Below are 8,962 nucleotides of genomic sequence, written 5' to 3' on the forward strand. Positions count from 1 at the left end.
AATTTGGTGGCCACTACTGGTGTGCAGTTCTCCTACTGCACCAATAGAATCCACTACTGGAGTGGGTGGGTGTGCATGTGAACCCCCTGAGCTCCACCCTCCTTTTGGCATGCAAATAAAAAAAGGTTTGCCACCACTGGTCTAGAAAATCCTGAAATGACTCCAGAAATCAAGTGCAATTTTGTGGGCCAGCTAGTCTAAAGTGACCAGATTATAATTTTGGTAAAGCAGGACACCATTGACCCGGAGGGGGGACAACTGAAAAATCTCTGGAATGCTGGAGAGGTGCCCTCTCTCTCTCTCTCTCTCTCTCTCTCACTTGCACTCGCACTCTCTCTCACTCTTTCTTTCTCTCTCTCTCTTTCTCTCTCTCTTTCTCTCCCTCTCTCTCTCGCTCTCTTGCTCGCTCTCTCTCTCTCTCTCTCTTTCTTTCTCTCTCTCTCATTTGCACTCTCTCTCTCTATTGCTCTCCCTCTCTCCCTCTCTTGCTCTCTCTCTTGCTCTCTCTCTCTCTCTCTATCTCACCTGATGAAGAAGAGGGCCAGGACAGTGAATCCACTGCTTCAGCTTCTATGGGAAGCCACCCAGGACTCATCAGCCGCCTCGCCCATCCCATCTCTCTCCCTCCCTGCGAGGGGGCGTGGCATCGGCTGCTCAGCAATGAGCCAGGCAGGCTGAGAAGCAGTGTCATCAGTGCCTGTTCAGCAGCATTGGCGTCGGGGCCTCCATGGCGTCCCTTGTGCCCCTCCCAGCTCCCCCAGTGTGGAAGCTGAGCTGCTTGCCAGCTGATGCCTTCAAGCCACATGATCGCATGGCAAGCAACTCCAACACAATCTCCAGACGGCGTTCAAGTTGCTGGCTCGTATGTCTTTCAAAAAGCGGGACTTTTTAAAAACCCTGCTGGACGCAGGACAAATTAGTGAAAATGGGGAGGTCTGGTCATCTTAAGCTAGTCAAAAGTACAGCTGCAGCAACACACCACAGTGAAAGCTAGCATTCCTCAAACTATAAGCTCTAGGCAGTTTAACCATCCAGATGCATCTTTCTGGGAATCCAGCCAATGAAGGTATTAGAAAAACAATAAGTCAAGTTCATTACTATATTGCTCTATTGGCCAAGAGCCCCCCAGTGCATCATCTGATGGGTTCACCTGGCCCCTGTTAATATTTTAAAGATTTTTCCCCCTTTTGGAATTGCACAAAACTTCTGCATCTCTAATGAAAAAGACCAACGCAACACTTTCAAGGCTGCCTGAAATCAAGGAGGCAGACACGGAGCATATGGTAGAAAGTTATTGAAAGAGAAAGCAAGTGGGAAAGGTGATGGAAGAGGACAACACAGAGAAATGGAAGAAGATAAAAGCAGCAGATCGTCCTTTGCTGTAATCTGAAAGCTGAAAGAAGGCTGGTCATGAGGTTGCAGACTCCTTCCAAACTTTAAATTATCTTTTTTAAAAAAAGATCTGTTTCAAGTTGCTAAGCTAAGTAGAACAACAGTGGCAGAATGTCTGTAATTACATTGGGGGGGGGGGTATCCAAATGTGAATAAAAGAACATCTCCGAATATCTGCTTAATGAATTTCAAGTTGTATCTGACTTGGACTCATCTAAAAAGACATGTGACTCTAAGCTGCATTGCAAAGAACAGATGCAACACTTCCATTATATTCTACATTTTTTAGACTGTACCTCCAGTAATGGTCTATTATGCCATAACTTAAAATGCATTCATTTAAACAGGAAGAAGGGCAATAAGCTTGATTGGCAAACTGGATGTTTAATTTTGTAAGAGGAGGCAGAGGAAACTGGTTATGATTACCTTGAGAAGAAATAAAAGAGGGAGCATTATATGATAACACAGTTCAAACCAGTGAGGGCCTGCCAAATTTTTACTGCCGCACTGCGGGAGAGGCTTATTTTGTGGGTGTGGCTTGATGGCCATGTGACGGGGTAGTGGCTTAGCAATCATGTGACCAGGGGTAGCTTAAAGATCATGTGACTGGGTGGGAGTGGCTTACCGACCAAGGTAAGTTTTCAAATAAGTCCTTCGACTCTTTTTAAGTTGATTAAGTCATATTATAGAGCCGGGGTGGTGCAGCAGGTAGAGTGCTGTACTGCAGGCAACTGAATCTGACTGTAGATCTGTAGGTCAGCGGTTCAAATCTCATCACCAGCTCAAGGTTGACTCAGCCTTCCATCCTTCCAAGGTGGGTAAAATGAGGACCTGGATTGTGGGGGCATTATACTGGCTCTGTTAAAAAGTCCTATTGCTAACATGTTGTAAGCCGCCCTAAGGAGAAGGGTGGCATAAAAAGCAAGCAAGCAAGCAAACAAGCAAACAAACAAACAAACAAACAAATAAATAAATAATTTGAATAACCACAAAAAGGAGAAATGATAGACAGCATTATTTGTTGAGGAGCCCAGTAACATTTTAAGGTTTCGTACTGAACCCAGATAGGATAACAGATTAGGCAAGTAGCTCAATTTTCTTTGATTGCTATAAAAGTTCAGTTCTAGATAATGATTAAAATGATTAAAGCGTTTATGGGTAAAAACATACAATATGTCCTATTTTAAATTCAATTAAGGATCATACAAAGGTACTAGAGAAGGAAAGACAATTAAAAAATTATTAATATTCAATAAATAGTGCATAAATTTACTACCCCCACTGTCCCCCCCCCATGGGGGCAGCAGACCATCACTAGCCTATACATTTACTTTCTAATACTAAGACCAAGATCTATAGGTTTTTAATCATATAAAGAGTATACATAATCTTTGCCTAAAAGAACAGCTCTTGTATGATGCAAGAATAAAAATGTTATTGGATTGCTTTGTGCAGTTTCAGATATCGATGTTGCTTACATGGTATTCAATAAATAATGGTGTTCAATAAGCAATGGTGTTTAATTACAGTAGGCAGATTCTGGTTTATTATTAAAAAGTACTGTAGCTAATTAAGCAAATGCAGTTTGGCTCTGGAACCAAATACCTATAATGAGTTCTTAAGTGATGGGTATCTTTAAAAACCTGATAAACATTTGTTACTTTTGTTTCACTTTGTATCTCTACACTGAACAGGGAGGTGGAAACCAAAGTCTAAATGTCCCCTTGCAACTTTGTGATTTATTCCACCATTCTTTTTTATCGAATTACATAAAAGGCACGTGCTGCTTATATTTTAAAGCCAATTTGGGATGAAATTCCAAACTTCATTACAAATGTGAGTTTACAATATGAAGTCGGACTAAGCTATCATCCTTTTTTCACATTCCAATTCCCAATTTATATGGATGTTCTTGTAAAATGTGGTGTGGACATAGTGCTTTCTGTCTTGAATGTGACTGAATATAAATCATCTCGGTCCACCTATATAGTTAAAACATTCTGTATTACTTATAAACCACTCTCATTTCAGACTAGTCTCCCGGATTTTAGCAAATTCATGCATATATAGCCCAGCAAATCTCAAATAATAATGACAAGATTTAGGAGAATGGCAGAGAGAAATGTACCTGAGTTAAAAAGGAGTAAAAGAGAAAATAGCGAACAGTCTATAGCGGTGATGGCAAACCTGTGGCACACATGCCATGGGTGGCACATAGAGCCATCTCTCCCCAGCACAACGAGCCATCTCTCCCCAGCTCAACGCCACCATGCATGCGTGCATGCCTCCCGCTGGCTTATTATTATTATTATTATTATTATTATTATTATTATTATTATTATTATTATTACAATACAACACAGCAAATGAGATCACTATGCTGGATTTCGTATTTCATCACCAGTCGGGCGCTTCCCAAGCACCTAGGACTGCGTGATGTAGCAGCAAATTATGTTTGCCGATCCCAGTAAAGCAGCCTTTTGCAATTGACAGATGGAGATTATTTTCAAATGTCCGCTGAGATCCTTTGGCACTGCACCCAGCATGCCAAGTACCACTGGGACCACTTTCACTGGCTTATGCCAGAGTCGTTGCAGCTCGATGTTTAGATCTTCGTATTTCACTAATTTCTCTAGCTGCTTCTCCTCAATTCTGCTGTCCCCTGGGATTGCGATGTCGATGATCCATACTTTCTTTTTCTCCACAATCAAGATTTCTGGTGTGTTATGCTTCAGAATTCGGTCAGTCTGAAGTTGGAAGTCTCACAGTAGTTTTATTATTATTATTATTATTATTATTATTATTATTATTATTATTATTATTATTATTATTATTATTATTATTATTTATTATTATTATTATTATTTATTATTATTAATTAGATTTGTATGCTGCCCCTCTCCGAAGACTCGGAGCGGCTCACAACAGCAAAGCACAATGATTAACATGGTTAAAACCCTTAAGATAAAAACAGTCATACATTCCAAACAAACCATACATACCATACATAAAACGGAAAATGGTCCGGGGGAATCAATTTCCCCATGCCTGGCAGCAGAGGTGGGTTTTTAGGAGTTTGTGAAAGGCAAGGAGGGTGGGGGAAGTCCTGATCTCCGGAGGGAGTTGATTCCAGATGGTCAGGGCCACCACAGAGAAGGCTCTTCCCCTGGGTCCCGCCAGACGACAGTTAATCTTTGGGTCTCTGCCTGGGCTGGGGCACATGTGGGAAATGTGCATGAATGCGTGGGGGCAGTGCAGGGGGTTGCCTGCACGTGTGGGGTGCGGTAGGGTGGGGCACACATGAAGGTGTTGCATGCCCATTGCATTGTGGGTTATAAGTGCAGGGAAGCCTACTAGGGCCAAAACAGGGCACAGGGGTGTCGTGCAGGCCCTACGTGGCCCATTTTTTCTCCCAGGAGGCTGTAGGGAGGCCTATCGGGGCAAGCACAGGGGTGTCACATGTGCATTGCATTATGGGTGCGGGCACACACATGCTTTCAGCACACAACAACAAAAAAGATAGCCATCACTGTATAGAGATGCATATACATATCACTGTATAGACCACATTTGGAATACTGTGTTCAGTTCTGGAGACCTCACCTACAAAAAGATACTGATTATCCTCTGAAGTCTGTGTCGGTCTTGTTGGGTTGCAGAACCAAACCAGACAGTTATAGAGATGCAGACGACAGACTCAATAATTCCTCTGTAGAATTGTATCAGCAGTTCCTTGGGCAGTTTGAGCTTAGTGAGTTGCCGGAGAACAATAATTCTTTGTTGTCCTTTTTTCATAATATTTTTGATGTTAGGTGACCATTTTAGGTCTTGAGATGTTATAGATCCTAGAAATTTGAAAGACTCTACTGTTGATACTTTGATGTCTAGTATTGTAAGAGGTGGTAGAATAGGAGGGTTTCTCCTACAGTCTACCACCACGTCTATGGCTTTGAGTATGTTCAGTTCCAGATTGTTTGTACCATCCATCTGAATGCAGGAGAAAAAAGAAAAAGAAAGAAAGAAAGAAAGAAAGAAAGACAGACAGACAGAGACAGAAAGACAGAAAGACAGACAGACAGAAAGAAATAGGGAGGGAAGGAAGGAAGGAAGGAAGGAAGGAAAGAAAGAAAGAAAACTAGCTTTCCAGAAATCAAATGAAAAAAGGAAATCCTAGAAAGATATACCATATGTCATATAATTGATAAGAACATTTTATGAGGTCTGAGTCAAAGGATCATAAATTCCCACTGTAAAATACATGATTTTTGAGATTTAATAGATGCTTAATTGACTCAAATAATAGTTTCAACCGAAGTTGTAAAAAGAAGAAAATAAACTTTATACATCATACTCTGTAAACTGTCCTTCGGTGCAAATATATATTTGGCAGAGAAGTCAGAAAGCTCTAATAACCTACTAATTAAAACTGAAACATTACAGTCAGTAAAATAAGATTTTCTTGATCTGTAGTAAACTTCACAAATCTTCCAAATATATGCAGCTAACAATTCCCCGATTTTTGACAAAACTGAAGTCTGAGCATATCTGGAAGTGAGGGATGAAATTGTTCCACATCTTTCAAATTCTGACACTGATGAAGATTAATGATATCAGAATAAGGAAGAGAGAAAGAAATATTTGATTCCAATTCTCAATGGCTTAATTCTTACATCCCAAAATAGTAGGCCAAATTGAACACAATTATTCTTCAACAAAGGTCACCCTACTGAATTTGTGAGGCATTTCTTGGCTCAAAAAAAGTACATAAATGACAAATTAGACATGTGAGAAGGACAAGTACAGTGGTACCTCATCTTACGAATGTCTCTTCTAACTAACTTTTCGAGATACGAACCCGGTGTTTAAGATTTTTTTGCCTCTTCTTCCAAACTATTTTTACCTTACAAACCCAAGCCGCTGCTGCTGGGATGAAGGGGTTTCTTTCCCCCCCCTTTTTTTAAGAAAGAAAAGGGAGGGGCGGCTTGGAGGGGGAAAGAGTTTGCATTTTAAAAAGGAGGAGAACAGCGTGCTTGCACAGGCACTGAAAGGGTGTCTTTTGTAGAAAGAAAAGGGAGGGGGCCCCCCCTTGCCTTTCTTCCTTCCCACTCACCCTTTCGCCTAGCCTTGCTTCTTCCACCCGCCCCCTTTAGCTGCTCCTCCCTGCCCTCTGTTCGCCTCTCTTCTAAAGTTTGGGATTTTCCTGAAGGATTTGCACGCATTATTTGCTTTTACATTGATTCCTATGGGAAACATTGTTTTGTCTTATGAACTTTTCACCTTACGAACCTCCTCCTGGAACCAATTAAGTTCGTATCACGAGGTATCACTGTATTACCAAAATGTGACTATGTTGAATATTGAAGTTACCTTGATGTCATGGAGTATATTTGCGGAAGGGCAGCCTATACATTTAATTAATAAAATAAATAAATAAATGGAGAATGTCCAAGTAATAATAATAATAATAATAATAATAATAATAATAATAATTTATTAGACTTGCATGCTGCCCTTCTCAGGAGCTCCAATGTCCCCTTAGATATTTCTCTCCTTGACCACCTGACAACATTTAAAAAATATATTTTAGTTAAAAGAAATAACTACCTCCAGTATCACATTTGTTTCAAAACTATATTTGGATCCAGTAGTGGGTTCTAAAACCCATTGCTACCAGTTCACATGTGCATGTGTACACATGAAATACTTCTGCACATGCGCAGAAGCACCCCAAGCAGATGGGCAGAATGTCCTAAGTAGGTGGGCGGGCGGACTCTTTTGCCACCACCAATACCAGTTCACAGAACCAGGCTGAACCGGGAGCAACCCACTGCTGTCTGGGCTCCATAAAAGTCCAATGGGGGAATGAAGAGAGGACCTAAATATGGTGGCTAAGAATCTGTGTTTTGTTTGGAAATGTCAATATCTGCTTGCAGGAAAGAATAGTTGGATAAGTTTCACAATCTTTGAAACTTGTCCCTTGAAACTGGCGATACCCTAAGGGCCTAAGTGATTTTTTTGTTAATGTGCACCCATGTCTCTACAGCACTCCACAAGCTGCACTGGCTACTGATTAGTCTCCAAACACAATTCAAATGTTGGTTATGACCTATAAAGCCCTACATGGCATGGGACCAGATTACTTACGGAATCGTCTTTTGCCTCATACATCCTGTTGGTCAGTCAGGTCCCACAGAGTCGGCCTTCTGCAGGTCCCGTCAGCCTGATAATGTCGTCTGGCGGGGCCTAGGGGAAGAGCCTTCTCTGTGGTAGCCCCAGCCCTATGGAATGAGCTCCTCCCAGAGATCCGTACTGCCCCCACTCTCCCTGACTTCCGTAAACATTTAAAGACCCACCTCTGCCGGCAACCCTGGGGCCATTGAAATTTTAACACCTTGCCCCACCCAGTGAATGAATGTGTGGTGTGTGATGGTTGAATATGTTGTTAACTTTTAATTATTTTAATTAATCCATAATTTTTTGTTAGATTTCTACATGTTGTAAGCTGCCCTGAGTCTCAGGAGAAGGATGGCATAGAAATCAAATAAAAAAATAAATAGAAACATAGAAACATAGAAACATAGAAGACTGACGGCAGAAAAAGACCCCATGGTCCATCTAGTCTGCCCTTTTACTATTTCCTGTATTTTATCTTACAATGGATATATGTTTATCCCAGGCATGTTTAAATTCGGTTACTGTGGATTTACCAACCACGTCTGCTGGAAGTTTGTTCCAAGGATCTACTACTCTTTCAGTAAAATAATACTTTCTCATGTTGCCTTTGATCTTTCCCCCAACTAACTTCAGATTGTGTCCCCTTGTTCTTGTGTTCACTTTCCTGTTAAAAACACTTCCCTCCTGAACCCTATTTAACCCTTTAACATATTTAAATGTTTCGATCATGTCCCCCCTTTTCCTTCTGTCTTCCAGACTATACAGATTGAGTTCATTAAGTCTTTCCTGATACGTTTTATACTTCAGACCTTCCACCATTCTTGTAGCCCGTCTTTGGACCCGTTCAATTTTGTCAATATCTTTTTGTAGGTGAGGTCTCCAGAACTGAACACAGTACTCCAAATGTGGTCTCACCAGCGCTCTATATAAGGGGATCACAATCTCCCTCTTCCTGCAGCCAAGCATCCTACTTGGTTTTCCTACCGCCCGACCACACTGCTCACCCATTTTGAGACTGTCAGAAATCACTACCCCTAAATCCTTCTCTTCTGAAGTTTTTGCTAACACAGAACTGCCAATGCAATACTCAGATTTAGGATTCCTTTTCCCCAAGTGCATTATTTTACATTTGGAAACATTAAACTGCAGTTTCCATTGCTTTGACCATTTATCTAGTAACGCTAAATCATTTACCATATTACAGACCCCTCCAGGAATATCAACCCTATTGCACACTTTAGAGTCATCGGCAAATAGGCAAACCTTCCCTACCAAACCTTCCCCTATGTCACTCACAAACATATTAAAAAGAATAGGACCCAGAACAGACCCTTGTGGCACACCGCTTGTAAATCCACAACACGGTCTCAAAATCTCAACGGTGCCACCAGTCCTA

The sequence above is a fragment of the Erythrolamprus reginae genome, chromosome 4 (genome assembly GCF_031021105.1).
Source record: "Erythrolamprus reginae isolate rEryReg1 chromosome 4, rEryReg1.hap1, whole genome shotgun sequence".
NCBI lineage: Eukaryota > Metazoa > Chordata > Lepidosauria > Squamata > Dipsadidae > Erythrolamprus > Erythrolamprus reginae.